At 36.8% G+C, this 13,402-nt stretch overlaps 1 protein-coding gene across 5 annotated transcripts in view; it reads right to left on the bottom strand.

Moving 5' to 3' along the window:
• Nucleotides 1-9,145, bottom strand: part of gdpd5b (glycerophosphodiester phosphodiesterase domain containing 5b) — a 61,496-nt gene extending 52,351 nt beyond the window's left edge. For all 5 annotated transcript variants that reach the window (XR_010892233.1, XR_010892234.1, XM_067366219.1 and 2 more), the window contains exon 1: nucleotides 8,838-9,145. The gene's annotated coding sequence lies outside the window, so the exon portion shown is untranslated. The remainder of the gene's footprint in view (nucleotides 1-8,837) is intronic.
• Nucleotides 9,146-13,402: the final 4,257 nt, after the last annotated feature.

Below are 13,402 nucleotides of genomic sequence, written 5' to 3'. Positions count from 1 at the left end.
CGGGAATGTATTTTCAAAGTGGAAAAAAGCTAATTAAATCAGCGGTTTTATTTTAAATCAGTCTCCGCCATCTAAATGAATCAAAGGCTGGTTTAGGGACACATGGCAATCAAAAACAAATAAGCAAGTCTCTCATTTCCTACTAGTAAATGACTAATAGACTGTCATAACAGCTATCATAATCATGATAAACCACTCCAGAATTGGTTAGGGTGTGAATTGGGTCACATGTCCGATGAGTTTCCTTATACATTTTTCACTCACTGAGCATTCTGTCCTCTTGGGTGTAAAGTTCAAGCAAACAGTTTTCGTCATGTCTCACAGGACAGGACAAGGAGAGGACATCTTCAATGGACAAAAAAAAGGCCAGTCAGCAGAACGCTGAGCAATGAGCATCTAAAGGAAGACCTTGTTCTGACTGATCGAAGACACTGTAATAGATTTGAGTTAAATATAAGCTGCTGTTGCCTTGAACACGGACGTTAGATGCTGTCATTTTTCAAACTTTCACTGTCAGGACACAGTGACTTTTTTAATTAAAAAAAACAAAAACAAAGACAATTATTCACTGGCCCTAATTAAAATGCCATCAACTCACAAAAAAAAAGAAAGGAAAAAAAATACTAGCTATTAAATATGAATACAACTAATTTATCTGACATCTAGTTTCAGAAAGGAAAATTAAGTACCCTAAACCAGGCCCAATTAAAAGTAGGCATTATTTAGAGGTTGTGACAAGTGACACAAAGACTAACTCCGTTTTACAGTGCTAAATGCCCATCAGTGCAATTATAAGGGTAGAAATATAGTGTTACAGATGCCTCCTTCCTCCCTGACTGGAGACAGTCTATGATTTAAAATGCCACCGATGAGAGCTGGGCAGCGTCTGTGTACTCAGGCTTTTTTAGTTACTCAATGGCACTAATTAAAAGCACCAGGTGGTGCCATTTGGGGGGAAAAAGAGAGACAGTTGAGGAACAAATGCCAAAAATGATAACTGACCTGCAAAATGCAACATATTTTCACAAGTCTAAGCAACAACAACCAATGAGTCGTTTGCTCAAAATTGTTCTTAAAATTACAATATTATAGTTCATTTTTAGCATCTCAAATGCCATCCTATATGGAATTTTACTATTGATTAAATTGCTTAAATCTTAAAAAAAAAAAAGCCTCATTTTTTTTTTTTTTTTTTTTACTGTACACACAAATATTAGGTAAAATAATATATTTCCACTACATTCAAATGATTGGGGTCAGTACACTCAAAAAAAAAATGCTGGGTTAAAAACAACCCAAGTTGGGTTGAAAATGGACAAACCCAGCAGTTGGGTTAAATGTTTGCCCAACCTGCTGGGTAGTTTTATTTAACCCAACTATTGTTTGAAAATGACTATATGGCTGACTTAAAATGAATCTTAAATGAAATTAAAATGTTCATTTATTAAACATATTTATAATGTTAATTTAATTTTAAGTAAACAATACTGTAATTTTTAAACAATAGTTGAGTTAAGTAAAACTACCCAGCAGGTTGGGAAACATTTAACCCAACTGCTGGGTTAAAACAACCCAATCACTGGGTTTGTCCATTTTCAACCCAACTTGGGTTATTTTTAACCCAGCATTTTTTAGAGTGTACAATTTTTACACTTTATTATTATTTTATTACTTTTATTCAGTAAGAATGCATTAAATTGATCAAAAGTGACAGTAAAGACATTCATAATGTTACAAAAGATTTCTATATCAATTAAATGCTGTTTTTGATTCTGAAGGATCATGTGACACTGAAGACTAGAGAAATGGCTGAAAATTAGAGAATAGAGAAAATCTGAAAATTTAGCTTTACCATCACAGGAATAAACAGCACTTTAAAATATATTCAAATATAAAACAGTTATTTTAAATTGTAATATTTCACAATATTTCTTTTTTTACTGCATATTTGAGCAAATAAATGCCATGGTGAACATAAGAGACTTAAAAAAAAAAAACTTAGACTACAAACTCTTGAATGGTAGTGTATGAATTGCACAACTATATTATCGATTTTTCAGTACTGAATTAAATATATACAGGTTTAATTTAGAATTAACAATATTCGCCTCAGGTTTTGGAACTGCAACATGCAGTTAACAGTTAACAAAATAATCTCTCTCTCTCTTTCTCTGACATCTTTTACACTAGCTTATCTATGCACATCAGAGACAATATAGTTTTAATTACAGGCAGAAAGCTTAAAAATGACAGGGCATCCATCTGCACCCACACATTGTGCTAATGTGGAACAGCGCCATTTTTAAAAGATCAAATGTGGTTAATTTAATGCCCCATCATTTATTCAGGAGAGTAGTAATGGAGCTAAAGACATAACACCATTCAGTGGTGCTCTTTAAGTAATCATTCCTCCTAAGCCAACTAATTGACTGCCTGCAATCGACCATCTTTGGTTAGAATTTACTCTTGTGTCATGCTTTCCCCCAGTTGTGTCTTGAGAGCCTTTTAAGGCTTTGTTCAGACTGGCAGCAAAAATCTGGCATGTTTTTGTTTTTTTTGGCACATTGGCAAATCCTAACCCTAAACAGTGTGTATTAGTGTGGAATATCAAAACATGGAATTAAAACAGGATATGTATTGTTTTATTCCTAAAGCAATTCTTGATGCAAATTAAGTCAAATACAAAATCAGTGGCCAGCCTTGTATGAAAAGCGGGTTTTGCCATAAAAATATGAAACAAAAGGAAGGACTGAACACCTCCTACACATGAGGGACAGAGCAAAACGAACAACAAACCAGGATAAACATACTGAGTTCAGATGGCTTTACTCACTCCAAACAGAGGGATGCTGAGCTTGGCACGTTCTCCATTCAGCTGAACCCGCTGCCCTCCTAAATGCTAATGCTGAAAGCACAAGAATGGCCTAATGAAGCAGTTTGCAACAACCCCTAGTGATTATGTCCAGTGGACTTGTGAGAAGAAAGTAACTCTGGATCAAACCTTAATCATGCAGAAGGTGCTGAAACATTTCCCTGGAAAACCAGCACCTGACAAAGGCATTCGAGGCATGCGGAAACAGTAGGAACATTGTTCTGGCCGAAACGAAGGCCATCAAAGCCTTAACCCTTTCTGTGCCACATGAAATCTCAGAGGCAGTAAACACAGGTGCCATCTGTCCGACATGGAAACATGGGATACATGGCCAATTCATAGTTTCGGTCACGTGTCTGCCACAGAGATCTGGAGGGCAAACGTCACTAGAATTGCAGCACAGGCCTGTTAATTTTTCCATCTGTTTCAAGCCACAAATTTTTAGATCACCACTCAAAAGAAGAAAAACAAAGAAATTTGAACAAACAACAAGTTTGGGGCACTTGCAATCCATATATGCTTTTAGAAAATGGTTAATTTTCATTTCATAACGACCTTAACTAATGTACTAAGACAGTGATACTACATGAAATGTAATGTGTTGCGTTCATTCAGTATACTGGGCGCATCTGAACTGAACTGCTGCTAATTAGTAAGAATATCCTTACTGACCAAATAACCACAGATTTCTGCTGTTAGTAGTACTAAGTTAAAAATCATTCGACACCAATCACAATGAACTTAAAAGGGTTAGTTCACCCAAAAATGAAAATTATCCCATGATTTACTCACACTCAAACCACCCTAGGTGTATATGCCTATATTCTTTCAGACAAACACAATCAGAGATATATTTAAAAAATATCCTGGTTATCCAGCTCCAGGGAGCTAATAAAGGCCTTATGAAGTGAAGCAATGGGTTGACCGTACACATACTGCATAACTTCAGAGTTCTGACGCGATTTATGACGTAGGATGTAGGATGTAGGAGTAGCGTAAGCTTAGACGCCTCTTGTGGTTTAAACAAATAGGGCTGGGCAGCAAACTCAAGCTCATCTTCTATTATATCGACATTTCTCTTTAAGATTTCTAATTTGTGACTTTGTGACCATTGTTTTGTTTTTCTCTATCCTCTTCCCGTCCACGTTCATCATTGCATCATGCGTCGGGTCAGAGGTTAGGCTCACTCTTCCGCCACAAATCGATGGGTACAGCCATCTGCTGGAAGCTAGTTATTATAGCCTATAACTTATATTTAAATATGGATATTTTTCTTACAAAAAGCCATCAACTGTGTTAGTCTGAAAGAAGATAGTCATATACACCTAGGATGGCTTGAGGGTGAGTAAATCATGATATAATTTTCATTTTTGTGTGAACTAACCCTTTAAAGACCCCCAATTTTCAAAGTGCACTTCATCAGATGCTGTTTCTTAAGAGGGTAGACATTATTTGGTCTACTAATGATGCAACGCTGTGCTTTGAGTCTCACAGTCTTGTCCATTATTCCTTGACATGTGGGAGGGGGGTGTGAGCTAATCAAAGACAGCACATGGCTCAGCTCCCACAGGACTGACAATAATAATAGGTCATCTCACAGCATCACCCGGCTCACTTACGATAAGGAGGGATAATTCAATGTTAAATCCGCCATGCTAGATAAATGAAGACTGTTTCCTTAGAAATGGGCGGCAGTGATTTTTCTTTTTACTTAGCTAACAGACCTTTGAATAGATCTTTATTCATCACAAACCAAAGATAATATGAAAGACAGGAAAAGTATATGTTGCAACATACAACAGTAATGGGTTTAATTTCAGTTTTTGGTCTGGTTTTGTTTCTAATGGCATTTTAGATGTGTCAATCAAATGGAATTTTGAAATCTAAAAGTCTTCATCATAGTAGTATTCCAAAATATATAAACTTTCTTTAAAATGTACAAATGTGACTCACTCAGTATTAACTGATAAGCGGCATTGATATTAATCAAGTCAAAGGGCAACAATTAAGCTACAGATTACAACATTAAACATAGCAAGGTTATCTGGCCCAACAGCTAGTGACAGTCACAGATGTAGGTTATGATTGTACTGATTTGATCATCTAAAGTACCTAAAGTGATTTACCTGATGTTCGTGGATCAACATCCTTTTGTTGGATTTGCAACAACATTCCTATTAATGACTGACCCCCAGTTTCACAGACAAGGCTTAAACTCGGCCTAGACTAAAATGCATGTTTGAGCTGTTTTAACTGAAAGCAACTTGCACTAACATATCTTAAAATATGTCAGAGCCATTGTTTTGTCTCAAGATGGACACCAGTAATGTTTTTTTTCTAGGGTATGTTTATAAAAGCTACTTAAATGCTCTAATTGAAATAAGGCCTAATCCTGGCTTAGCCTAAGCTTGGTCTGTGAAACCGGCCCTTACATGCGTAAAAATATTTTAATGTTTATCAGAATTTGGTCACATTCTGACAATCTATGCATCATAAAGAACCTGAATGGGCAAACCAGAGTAAGCCATCACTACTCTGGTTTCTAGAAATCTTTTGGATATTCAAAAGCTCAAATTTGTGGAGATTCTTACACAGCGTCTACACCTGGACGTGACTGTTGTCACTCGCACATTTGTCCATCATGTCAGCACATCATAAATAGAATAAGGCATCAGTTTACTGTCAGAGATTTGTCACTCACATTGCACCCCATCCAGTGCAGACAGTTTTATTGTTTTTAGTCACGTCACTCACATCCTATTAAAGTATCTGGAAAACTATGATTAATAGAATATTAAATATTTACCTCTAAGAGCTTAAAATTATGAGTGGCTCCAAGACCAACAAAGGGATGTTGAGGGGGAAAACAGATGAGATCATGTCACCTCGCGTAAACAGAAAGGACGTATCTGCGTGCCAAGCAAGGGGAATTCCAAACAATAAAGTTTGTTTACAAAATCAATGTTGATGTTGGAGCGACACAGAATGTCTTTTGGCATTCCTTGTGCTAAACTTAAATGTAAAGGTCGATCTGAAAAGCATTCAAAACAAAAAACTATTTTGTGACATACTTGTAAAATGTAAATCTAAATTAAATGGACAACATTCATAGTTATGTCTATGTACAATGTACTTATGCACCATGTACATTCATGTAGTGTATAAATTTTATACGGTTATTTTAGCCCCTCTGCTACGTAATTAAAGAAACAGTTCACCCAAAAAAATGAAAATTATTCCATAATTTATTCACCCTCAAGCCATCCTAGGTGTATATGACTTTCTTCTTTCAGCCGAACAAAATCGGAGTTATATTAAATAATATCTTGGCTCTTCACAGCCTTGTATTGGCAGTGAATAGTGTCCGAGTTTTTGAAGCTCCAAAAAGTGCATCCATCTAGCATAAAAGTAATCCAGATAACTCCAGTGGGATAATAAATGCCATCTGAAGTGGGTTTTTGAAAGAAAAATATCTATATTTAAAACTTTATACACTATAATCACTAGCTTCCAGCAACGGCCGTATGCTTGTTTATGTGAGAGTCGAGCTCGGTTCGGTGCGGTTCGGTTCGGAAAGGAAAGGAAAGGAAAGGAAAGGAAAGGAAAGGAAAGGAAAGGAAAGGAAAGGAAAGGAAAGGAAAGGAAAGGAAAGGAAAGGTGACCTCTGACCCTGACCATAACTTTATATTTTTTAATGTTTATAATTTAAAGTACGTTATGATAAGTACATTGATTGTTACATATTCTTGCAACATTTCAGCCTTAAACAAATTATAAATCTTAGCTAGATTATGTTCATTACCTGCCTAGCAATGGATGTTTATGCTGAAATATAATTAAATAAGCATTTGTATTTTTAAAAACATGTATCGCTGGTCGTTATGTGTAATGAGTTGACTCACATGATTTATGTCTCACCAAGCGTGCCACACAAGTCCTGAAAAGTGAAGCCCTTAGGTGGTTGTCCCAGTATAGGTCATAAACCCCACCCTCGCCATGTAATGTAATGTGGCGTGAGACAAACTAAAAAATTCAATTACACTTCAAATATTTTTTTTCAAAGATGGTTTCTGTCCATTAAAGGCTTCAATGCACATTGGTTTTCACGGTGCATTGTAGGAATTTTTAGGGAGCAAAAGTTTCAGTACACTGGTAGGATTTTGCAATTGAGACAGCCCTTAAAATGGCCGACTCCCTGATCAGTGCCCTGACTGCTGAACTTGGGAGCTACTTGAGATGCACCCTTCGTTTTTTTCGGTGCATCATCCGGGTATTTAAAGGCCCAATGAAGAGTGTTGGAACGCGCAGCATTATTCAATGTGTTGATGTAATTTCAACTGAAACAGGAAGACAGGGTGATATTTTGAACAGGCCTGCCCCTTTTTTAAATAGGCAATAGCGTATTGTTTATGTTACAGCTCAGCCAGAGCCTCTGTAAAACCTCGGTTTCCTTCTAATCTCTAACCGTTTCCCCTTCTAATGTCCTTTATATTGCTTTAATATACAGCATTCTGTGCAGAATTTAAATGGGTCCGATACCTTTCGTGGTCTGAGCTGACTCGCACATATGATCCGCTCTGTGCTCTCGTGTCTCTGGACCGGAGAAGACTGTGCTCGTGTTACGGCGGTTTATGCGACACTAATGCAAAAAACGGACTTCATTCGCGTCAAAGGAAAGCATATTTACACTGTCTAAATTGTTCCCTATTCTCTATATAGTTCATTATGTGCCATTCACCATGTAGAAACTAGTAATTGTGTGAGCAAATTAATAATTTCAAGTGTAGGAGGGGGCAGGACTTCAGATTCTAGAGAGCATTTGATTGGACCGGAGATTTGACGAGAAACTGAAGTGCGATGTGATGTCATGAAAATCCGTGATCCATTTTAGCGGAAGTGAGAGACTGTAAGTTTTGAATGCTTATATCTCCTAAATGCGAATTTTGTCATTGTTTGGGAACACACCAGCTTATTCATAACCTTAAGGCTAACATATTCATACTAAAAGCTAAAAAACTTAAATTTTGATTTCAGGGGGACTTTAAAAGTGTACTTTTTCTTTTTGGAATTGTCAGTGTAAACACATTGCTCGCACTATTTATTCTAAAAAAAAAACAAACAAAAAAAACATCATAAAATAGTGCATAAGTACGCAAAATGGGATGCACCTCATGTTTTATCTGATGATGATCCTAAGGACATAATTTGGGCGTAATGGGTGGAGATAGAAGGTCCAACCACACCCTAACCCAGGGGTGGGCAAACTCGGTCCCTGCAGAGTTTTGCTCCAATCCTAATCAAACACACCTAAACCAGCTAATCAAGGTCTTCAGGATTACACACAGGTGAGTTTTATCAGGGTTGCAGCTAAAATCTGCAGGACAGTGGCCCTCCAGGACCGAGTTTGCCCATCCCTGCCCTAACCCTACCCATAACCCTACCCCTGCACCCATTAGATCCACATAGGTGCTGGAATAGGTCAAGCTCAACCCATGACGTGCAGAGAGGGGGAGCAGGACGTCATTTGGCTCTGCAGTGAGCACCACTTGGACAAAGTGCGAGAACGCCATACTGTTGCCATGGTTACAACGCGATTTCTGTTACAGAGCATTTCCCGAATTTGTAATCTAACTTTTGTGGTTAATAAAATATCTTAAAGTCCAACATATACGTTTTTAAAAATCAATACTGACTTTTAATATCCACCAACTCAACTTTTTGTTTTGACTTCCATTGATGGCAATTTTTAAGACCCCCCACCGCACCCTGTCAACATCTGCGTCCTTACAATACGAACACCTGGTTGCCTTTGAATATTACATAAAGTGTTACTTTTAAACGGATAGATTTAATACATCTAGTGCTAAACAGTTTTTTTTTCGCTATTTAATACTTGGTCAGCGGTTAACGAAGAGCGGATGACGAAATGAAAACAAGAAAAAAAAAATCAATAACAAGTTCTTACCTTATCTAGACGCGTTTGCCCTGTAGTTGTTTAGCTGGTGAACTCTGGGAAACGTTTCCTGTATGCCTTCCTTCCTTCCTTTCTTCCTCACCTAACGGGACAGGTAGCCAACAACTGACACAGCAACTCAGTCGAAGGATATTAAAAGAATATGAGACTAGATTAAAAGGCACTCGCACTGGCAGACACGATAAGCACTTTGAGAAACAATAACCAAAAGTGTGTGAACTAAAAGGGCATGCTGTTTGTTTGTTTGCTCGGCTCCGGTTCTTTGTGCTGTCAGTTGAGCGTTGTACCTGCGCTCGTGCTAATGGGAGTGAGACAGCAGCAGTCCTGCCGATTGCTTATGGGCGGGGCCGATGCGCTGTGGGCGGGGCCAAATGCTGCTCTGTCTTCTTGTGCTCCCTACTGTCCAGTATGAAGGAGAGTCGAAATTATCAGTGCTATGAGCTAAAAATACAACATTTGTTATGTTTTTGTGTATTTAGCATTAGTTTGTAATTACGTTGTTAATTGTAAGCTGTCAAAAATGTATTGTATAGCTACTGGATTATTACAAAACGATCTGTTTTATTTAAACAAAGGCTTTTAATGTAATACTCCTATGTATAGTTCTTGTACAGGCCTACACTTATTTCTAACATTTTTCAGTATCCTTTTTAACTTATTTTTTATTTAAAGGCCATTTAAACTATTCTTCTAACTGTAAAAAATGTACAAACTATTAAAGTAAAGTAAATTGTGCTGTCTGTATTACTGTATAATGCATTAAATAATTTAAGAAGTTAAGAAGACTACAAACTAAAATGCAGCTATAAGTGGAAATATTAGACTTTTGTGGACTATTTGGCCTTTAGGAACAATTTTGCTTTAGGGACACATTAAGTTTGAAGTTTAAGTGAGTAAATGTGTGTGGGCACGTTTGTTTTGTTGTAGCCCTGTGCAAATAAAATGGACGCCTGTCCTCTAATCAGCTGTTGGTCACAGACTCCAGCTGGTCAGTTATCTCCAAACTCCTCTATTTGTTTGTGATGGCTACTTGTGGAAAAGCATGCTTTCCATGAATCTGGAGTCAAAAAGGTGCCGTTTTATACAACGGTCTGATAAAAGGACAATAAACAAAAGATTTAAAATACCAAACTGCAAATAGCTACCAATTTCATTATGGGGGGGAAAGAAAAGAGTCTACCCATGAATTTGGACAGCGCTGTATGATACAACCGCTTTCTTTGATCGCCATCTAGTGGTCAACATTGTGTTTGCTGAAAAAATGTTTTGAGTTATGCAATTACGGGCAAGGTTATCGAACTAATTACCTCAAAACCTAAAACATACCAAGGCACATTTTGGGATTAACACCTTAAGAACTAATCATTGTGACTTCAATTTGTAAAAGTGACTAAGGTCACAGTCAATTACTCCTTATCCTTGATGATGACTAGAGCCTGTTCATTAACGCAACACAGAAAGGCCCAGAGACATTGAAGGGCATTGCTCCTCATCAGTCTGAGCACAAGACTGTCCTCCATTTGGTCACGACAGAGCCAAAATAATACTTAATAACTCTCACCTATAGCACATAAATTAACTGTAGCTACTTACTGAGGAGGTTTGCCTACATTTTGCTTTTATTTTTTAATTACGGTGCTATGAAAAAACTGCACCAAACCTGAAAGATGTAAAAGACCCGTTCACAGCAAAAACTATAAAGATAACTAGGCTATAACAATAATAACGATATTAGCCTCCACACCAGTGGACCATTGCTGTTTTTTAAGAGCGTTCTGCAGCTTTGTAGTCTGCCGCTTTAAATGCTCGAGCTCTTTAAAGGGTTAGTTCTACACCCGTAAGACCTTCGCTAATCTTCGGAACACAAATTAAGATATTTTTGATTTAATCCGATGGCTCAGTGAGGCCTGCATTCACAGCAATGGTAGGCCTACTTCCTCTCTCAAGATCCATAAAGGTACTAAAAACATATTCAAATCAGTTCATGTGAGTTAAGTAGTTCTACCTTAATATTATAAAGCGACTTTTTGTGCGCCCAAAAAAAAAAGGAAGACTTTTCAACAATATAGTGATGGGCCGATTTCAAAACCCTGCTTCTGAGCTTTACGAATCGAATCAGTGATTCGGATCTCGTATCAAACGGCTAAACTGCTGAAACCACGTGACTTTGGCGCTCCGAGTCACTGATTCAATGGACTATATGCACGGAGCGTTCTTTAGAACTTCCGCATTAATATAAGCCAGCTCGAAAACTTCCGGTGAGATGTCATTTGCTGGTGTGTTGAGCATCAGTAGTGTAATACTTAGTTTATAATCAGAATATAGTCACTTAAATAGTGTGGCATAGCATTAATTTAGTTATTCAAACGCAAGACAGCATAAAAAAAAATAAAAATAAAGACGTACCTCAATGTTCCTCCTCGGCTAAATTCAATTCGACCATTAGTTTTCACACTTTTATGTGGAAAAAAAACTTCAAAAATTAAATATTTATTGTGCACTTCAGTTAGATTAATTGAATAAATGTGTGTTTTCACAAGTGTGCTGAAATCATTGATCTTGCACTGCACTGACTGACAGCTGCTGTGATTACAAAGGGAAAGCACGGTGCTCGCTTTCTGTGTAATTCACAATAAAAGTTATTGTTTTTCATAAGATTATGTGAGTATTTCATACTTCACATTGACAAAATGTATTTTAAACCTAGTTATTTTATAATGTTTAATATTTAGTCAAAAACGAAGTGAAAAACGTTTAGAGGAAATGGCTATGTGCGCAAATAAATGCTACTTTGCCGCCATCTGGTGGTTAAAATGCTAATTACTGTCTTTTTTATTTTTAGATAAGTGTTTTCTATCAAATGTTAAATTTCCTACATTTTTAAAAGTTCGGTTTTACAATGGGGACAATCTCAGAAGGATGAACAAATAATGTTTGTGGTCATCACATTAAAAATAACATTTGAAGCGCTGGGGAAAAAATGTGTGTGCGTGCCTAATTACAGACACGGCGTTTTTAAACAGTCCCAATAGCTTCGTCTTTATTGCAATCAATAAAACTGGTTTATTGGCAAATTAGGTAAATGTGATAACTGCATTAAAATATAAATACAACATTAAAAAGTCAACCATAGATGGTTTTGTGTCGATGTACAACGACTACAGAATGAACAGCTAACAGTTCACCGGAAGTGCTCGAGCTGGCTTAACTACAACCAGGAAGTAACCCGTGCATATAGTCCATTCGCAAAGCTCCAAGGCAGTGTTTTGAAATCAGCCCATCACTAGATATTGTTGAAAAGTCATTATTTTGTTTGGGGTTTTTTTGGCACACAAAAATATTCTCGTCGCTTTATAATATTAAGGTAGAACTACTGAACTCGCATGAACTGATTTAAATATGTTTTTAGTACCTTTCTGGATCTTGAAAGTGGAAATGTAATGTGCAGGCCTCACTGAGCCGATTTAATAAAAAATATCTTAATGTGTGTTCTGAAGATGAACGAAGGTCTTAAGGGTGTGGAACGACATGAGGGTGAGTAATAAATGACATTATTTAAAGCAGGATGGATTCTGATTGGCTGCCAGTGTTTTTATCATTCATCAGCTGGAAAAAAAACCAAATCATTCTGAAAGTGATTCCAACGATAACATTCCTCTGTGCCGTTTTCATTATAGTTGTGTTGTGAACTCTTATTATTTTATATTTAGAACGATTTTTAGAGCTATTTTTATAGTTATTGTATTTGGTGTGAACAGCCTTAAAGGTGCAATGTGTCAAATTTGGGAGGATCTATTGACAGAAATACAATATAATATACATAACTATGTTTTCGGTGCTGGATAAAGACCTTACATAATGAACCTTTATGTTGTTATTAATGAGCCATTTCTATATACATACACCACAGGTCCCTTATGTTAAGGCGCCATTTTGCTCCGGCATGTTTCTACAGTAGCCATAAAAGGACAAACTGCTCTACAGAGTGCGTTTTATCACTATTTTATTCTTCTTCTAAATTGTTCATGTTTTTAGAGGCAGCTTGCATCATCACTAGCTACATTGAATTCGCACAAAGAAGTAGGCTATAGTAGTAGTCAGTTGGTTTATTAGAAGCAGAGACCGTTCATTGTTAGAAATAAGAAACTTCATTGCTTGACTGGCTGCTCTCCTCTGTTTCAGATGATGACATTTTTCTTGTGTCAGCCATACAACCACCGTAGCTTCTCTATGTGCTTCGAAAGGGAGGGATAACATTTACACACTGCACCTTTAAGAAAAAAGTTTGTCTTGCAAAAAATAAATAAAATAAAACTTGCGCCTCTTAAAAACACACACAAAAATAATTTAAAAATGAATGGGGGTTCCAGATCATATGATGGAAACTTTTGATTGCTGCAATGCTGAAACAACACAACTACATTAATGATATTTTATATGATTTGCATGAATTCAGGTAATTAAGGAAATTAATTCATCTGTTTTTGCACATTTACCAATTATGCATAGTTTTGCAAAAAAAAAAAAAAAGTTCTGTTTCTCTTATAAAAATCTAT

This window comes from Chanodichthys erythropterus, chromosome 17 (assembly GCF_024489055.1).
Source record: "Chanodichthys erythropterus isolate Z2021 chromosome 17, ASM2448905v1, whole genome shotgun sequence".
Lineage (NCBI taxonomy): Eukaryota > Metazoa > Chordata > Actinopteri > Cypriniformes > Xenocyprididae > Chanodichthys > Chanodichthys erythropterus.
The sequence above is the reverse complement of the archived record's forward strand: the minus strand, read 5'-3'. Positions and strand labels throughout refer to the sequence as shown.